The sequence below is a fragment of the Diospyros lotus genome, chromosome 13 (assembly GCF_014633365.1).
Source record: "Diospyros lotus cultivar Yz01 chromosome 13, ASM1463336v1, whole genome shotgun sequence".
Taxonomy (NCBI): domain Eukaryota; kingdom Viridiplantae; phylum Streptophyta; class Magnoliopsida; order Ericales; family Ebenaceae; genus Diospyros; species Diospyros lotus.
The window spans coordinates 2070413-2076961 of record NC_068350.1 but is presented as its reverse complement, the minus strand read 5'-3'; positions in this window follow the sequence as shown (position 1 = coordinate 2076961).

Genomic DNA, 6549 nt, shown 5'->3' with positions numbered 1-6549 from the left:
TGTCTATATAAGTGTGATTTTTCATTTAGAATAGTAGGACTTTAATATTGACCTGAAAATAGAAAATAATTTGTCAATATTTTTTTTTCAGTTAAGTTATTTTTTACTTTTTGATTTGAGCAAAAAATATTTTACCCAAATTTTCTTCTAAACTTTGAAAAATAAAGGTTTTTTTTTTTTTTTTTTAATCTTTGTAGTATAGGAACAAGATAAGATGTATTAGGGTAGGTAACAGAAAAAAATATATTTAATTTTTTTGGATGAAGTGATAAATAAGTTATTATATTTTATTCAGAATTTAAATTGATTACGATATTTTAAAAGAGGGTTAAATAAGTTATTATTTTTAGATTTGGGGCCAAATTGGTCATTCAATTTTAATAATAACCAAATTGTAACTATGTCTAGTTCATCAAATAATATGGATTTGGCGCTCCATGTACGCATTTATAACTGTGTAAGGTTTTTTTGGTTAAGAATTGAGTTAATACAACGTGATTTTAATTTAAAAATAAAGTAATTTTAATTTGATTTTATGTTTGAAAGTACAGTGACTAATTTAAATACTCAAATCAAAATACAATAAGTTATTTTACACTTAAATTTGTATACATCAAAAGCTGAGTCCAAGCTTGAAAAATAACATTAGTCAAAGGAGAAAAAAACTCTCTTGAATCTAGTGAATTTTGCAAGTGAAGCAAGCAACAAGTGGATAGGATAGACTCAATTCCTCACCCCTCATTTTCTCGCCCCATATTTGTCTATTAATTTTCTTGACGTGTTGGTGAGACAATGAATTGAAAGAATTAAAACCCAGTTACGTGTTCCACACAGAAATGGAGTATAGAAAACGGTAAGGGGCGTAGAAAATTAATTCTTTTTCCTTATGAAAGCAGAAGTTCAAATCGGCATTTACAAGGAAGCTCTCTTTGCATAAGAACGCATTATAATATGGGGCCAAACAGTGTGCATGCCGGAAAAGTCAATACTGTGGATACTTGCTTAATTAGCTTAAGTAACCACAGAGACCATGTCGTGGGAAAGAAGACCGCCATTGTTGAATGGTCATCGAGTTGTTATAATTGATGACCCTAAGTGGGATTTGAACATGGAGATCAAGGTTTGTTGATCAAAAGCTTCGCATTGTGTTCATACTTCATACACAAGGATAGTATATTAGAAAAATATAGCCATAGGGAATAGCTATTAGGATTGACTTAGTGTTTCCAGGATATAGTAGTTTAGCTTTTCAACGATTTAAGATGATATGTACTTGATAAATTTATTTAAATTAAAAAAAATCATGAATAATCTGTAATTAAATCAAACACCAATCATAAAAGTATAAAATAACTTAAAATACAAAATAATTTTTAATAATTAAGTGTACAAATTTGTTATGTTATTTGTGTCGAGTAACAATATGTTGTGCAATGCGGGATTGCGTGTATGGGTTTTATCTCCCAATGAGACCATGCTTCCTTTCTCAATTTGCTCATGTTACGCAGGCAAATATTATTTATTGAGTTAAATGACTATTTTTTTTTTTAAATTCAGACACTTATTATTTTTTTAGTCATGATTTTTAATCCTTATTTTCCTCCCACTGCTTTCTAGTTAACCAGACAGAGATTAAAAAAAAAAAAAAAAAAAAACCTTTTCTACATTTTCACCTACGTCTACCCTTCCTCTTAATAATGGAGCGTGAAATGTCAACCGGTTGAAGCTTTCTCCCTTGACAATGTCTATTGTCTCCCTTCACGAGGTGGCAATCTTCACTTTTGCCAAGTTGCATGTATTAAGGCTTTCACGTTAGAAAGTTCAAACGTTGTATAGATATAATTCTTTTTTTGTTAGCAAGGAATATCTGTAATAATTAGTTAGCAAAAAGGAAAATCTGAAAAAATTATCTTAACTTGTGTACTGAATGAACTGTATTGATTGAATTCACTAGATACATGTATTAAGTAATAATAAGGCATTAGGTGGGGTTGGGATATCTCCAACTTAAATCTCTTTTCTTAAAAAATTTAAAATATCATGTTATGAATGAGTAAATAATTTTTGAAATAATTGAAAGCTTATGAGTATATTTAGAGTTATGTATGTATAAATAGAAAAATACATTTTAAATCGTATTTGTATAAATTTGTATTTTTTAAGTAAAATAGAAAATGATATTTTAAAATTTACTTTATGGACAATGTCTCATGACTTCAAAATGATTTATTTTTTTAATTAATTGAATTTATAATATATATAATAGATAATATCTTTATATATTTTTTATGTCTAATAGAATAAACCATATATATATATATATATTATATAGTATTGGAGTGGGGTGGGACAAAATAGTAAATATCACTTTTGTTTCGATTCCAATTAAAAAATAATTAGAAATTTTTTGTATCCAACTTGGCCTTAATTAAATAATCTTTAAGTAAGCATTGCTTAAATATAACATACCATATAGGACAAAACTCTAACATGGTGTTCTCACGGTATTTTAATTTTAAGTTTTAATTTTTTTTTTTACTTTTATATTTTGAGTATTTATTTTGAAATTTTTAAAAATATATATTTTTTTATCATTTTAAAAAATTATTTTTTAAAATAAAAAACTAAAAGACTTGTTCGCTTTAACATTTAAAAAAAAATATTTTATGATATTATATTTAAGAAATTTGATTATTAAATAATAAAATTAAATATTTTTAATATAAAATTTTATATTTAATATTATTATACATAATATATGTAATACACCTACTTAATAATATACTATACTCAATATATATTTTTAATTATAATGTATATATACTCCCATGAAACCCACGCTCTCTGCCTCTTATTTTGCCGCGTCGGGCAACTAACATTAGCAACAAAACGAAATCCTTTTAAGGATATTGAACCATTCAATTAGAGGGATTTGATTTGATTCCAAGGAAAAAAAACTAGAGAGGCTTGCTTGACAGTGAATTATGGTGAGAATCCCATTATTAATCAGTCGGTGACACGCGACCCAAGTTCGCGGCAGTTTTGTCTTCTTTGCAGGAAGAATCCCGTGCCTTGTACTTTCTTCGTTGAGCACAGTAGCTTGAATGAAGGGTAGGTTATCTCTCCAATTTCAACTTTTATTATATTATAAATAATTTACTTTTTATTTTACAAATTATGCCTGCTCTAATCACTCTTTCTATTCTCTTCTCGATTTTACTTTTATTTTATTAATTTATTAATAAATTTTAATTCTATTTATTTTATCTTTCACATAATCAACAATCAAATATATAAAATAATTAAATATACAAATCAATAATCAAATCCATAAATACACAATATCATTCATCTAATATATAAATAAATAAAAAATATAAAAAAAAATTCACAAGCTAATCTAAACAATGAACAACAAGCTAAGAGTGGGAGCATCATCAACCGTTCTGCTCGTTATCGTTGTTGTTTGTCGCTTATCTTGTATTGATGGTCGTGGGGGGAGGAAGATGAAGATAATGTCTTTACAGATTTCGATTATTATAATTGGCAATACTTTTGAGGTTCGCTAGATTTTTGACGATTGAGATTTAGTTTGGCAAATTGCGTTGGAGGCATGATTTTGGATTGTCTTCCTATATTTGTCTTAATAAATTGAAATAGGAAAGTCATTAGAGATAGTATTATTGTTTCATAATTAGATATCAAGATAACATATAAGTATCGCGTCACACTACTAGTTACATTGTGACTCATCTATTAAATTATTAAAATTTATTAAAAATTTACTAAATTTAACTGGGTTTGGGATTTCAGTGACTTTTTCAAACTTTTTTAATAAATATTTAGTAAATTTTTGTGGTGGGAATATTCCAATTAGGAGAGTCTGAGGCTGAAGATCTGAATGTTGCATGTTTGATTTACCTCAAGGGTAATGTTTATAATTTTCTTTTGGCGAAGTGTGAAAGTAATCTTCGTTTTTTAGTCTTGAATAAATTGACTCTCTTATTTAAAAGAATTAAATAAGTCATTATATTTTTAAATTTAAGAATAGGTTACTTTCATAAATGGACATCATGTAAAGACTATCTAGTAGCATTTATATTTTGTTGCTGGAGCTAAATTTATCGTAAATCAAACTCTATTTTTTTTTTTTTAAATTAGACTTAAGTCAGAACTCTAATTGCATCATGCATATCTTGTTTTTCCATTTTGAATTACTATATAAATGTTGTTCAACTATAACAAAGAATTTATGTATGAAAATCGTCTTAGGATGATTCGTGTGTAACTTATCTGAAGGATAGCGATGGATAACTCTCCCAAGATAATGGATGATTTCTTTGAGTCATGGATGACCTCTCTAGAAAGAAAATCGGTTAGGGGCGTGAGTGAGAATCCTTGCACAGACCCTTCGATGTTTAAATTAGTCTCTTGCAAATGTAAAATATTAGAATGCAAGAAGAAAATGTGAGTGTGAGAGATTACGTACCGAATGAGGGAGAATCCCCCTATTTATAGTGATGGAAGAGGGTACCAAATGTTGGGTGGTTCAATCTTTTTGGCAGCTAACTTGGAGATAGTTTTGATCGGGTCTCGCAAAGGTGATGGTGCGTAGAGCATGTGCATTTGAGTGCTCAAGTGAGGTCCCCCAGGGAAGCCCATGGCACCTGGGGGGGCTTGTGCTTGTTGCACTCCTGATTGATCGCGTTTCGTGCACCATCACCCCCGCAAGACTTTGTCAAAACTATCTTTGAGTTACCTGTCAAGAAAATCAGACCACTTGACACCTAATAGTCTCTTCCATCACCATAAATAGGGGGTCCTACCTCATTCGGTACGCAATCTAATACACTAATATTTCTTTCTTATATTCTAATATTTTGCATTTGTGAGAGACTAATTTAACCATCGAAGAGTATACAAGGATTCTCATCCACACCCTTAACTGATTTTTTTTCAAACATGTCATCCATCGCTATCTTCCATCACCATAAGAGAGTTATCTATTATTATCATTCTATCCCAAAAGAGTTATTCATCACTTCAGAGAGTCACCTATCATTCGGATAAATCACACTTGAGCCATCCTAAAGTAGTTTTTCATATTTAAATTTATTGTTGTAGTTTAGCAACAACAAATGTGATTTAATTTTTAGACTAAATTATAAAGGTTAGTTTGACACTTTATTCTTTTTAATAATAAAATAAGATAAATTTTATGTAGAGCATTTATAGTTTGGATAATTTTTATTTTTGAATTTTGGGTTTTATGATTTGTTTTTGTTTCTTTTTAGATAAATCTTTCTCAGATTTGAGATGAATTATCATGTCAAATATCTGTAATATTAAATTTAAAATTATGAGAAAGCAAAAGTAGATTACATGCGCTTGAAATATTAAGAATAAAACAATAAACATTTCAATAGGGAGTCATGATTGGATGGGGGTGAGTTTGTTAAAAAGAAACAATCCATAGAAATGGAAAAATTAATAAATCACCTGAATATCTATAAAAATGGTCCAAAATCTAAAACACCCCCCCCGGCGAGGGAAAAAAAAAAAAAAAAACACAAGAAAGGAGCTTTAAGCCATGGCATATCTAGGCAATAGTTATGGGTCATGATGAAATTAAATGTGCCAAATCTATATTTTTTTTGTACTTTTATTTTTTTTGTGTGATTATTTGAATATTTTGTCGATTATATTTTTATATTTATATTTTTAAACTAATTTAATTTTTATATTTGAACATTTTTTTTACGTATCAATTTAAATTTTTTGTTATTATAATTATATTTTTGAATCAATTTAATTTTTATACTTATAAAAAAGTTAAATTAATTTATCTTATTTTAGTTTTTTACATATTAAAATATAAGAATTAAATTGATTTAAAAATATAAATATATGGGTGTAATAAAAACAAGAAAAAGTTCAAGTTGACATATGAGAAAAAGATAAAAATATAAAAATTAAATTGATTAAAAAATATAAATTTAGGAGTATAATTAAAATAATAAAAAAATTAATTAATCACATAAAAAATATAAAAAATATGAATCTGGCCAATTAAATGAGTGTAAAACTACTCCTTGTTCATACATCAAACTTTAAGATATGAATTTGTTAAATATATCATTATTCATCTTCAGTCTTTTTTACTCTTATTTAATTTTAGATTTGGCTTAGGTATAAGCTACTATCATCACGTGTATTTTAGTCATCAACAGCGATAGAGACCACCTATTCTTAGAAAAAGAAATTGCATTTACACTAATCGTTAGCGGACACCCATTGAACGCAACTGCCCTTGCGTGTGTTGTAAGAAATAAAAATGTTTAGGAATTATGTATAATATCAACTGATCATATTACTAGTATAGAAGTATATATCATATAATATAATGACTGAACGTTCTGTTGACTTCTGATTTCTGGATATGACTAAATATAATTTTCATATTTAATAACTTAAATTTTTCTTATAAAAATGAAACTAAAGTAAAAGTTAGAGATAAAAAGATGAACTTTTTTGGATAACCGCCCAGAC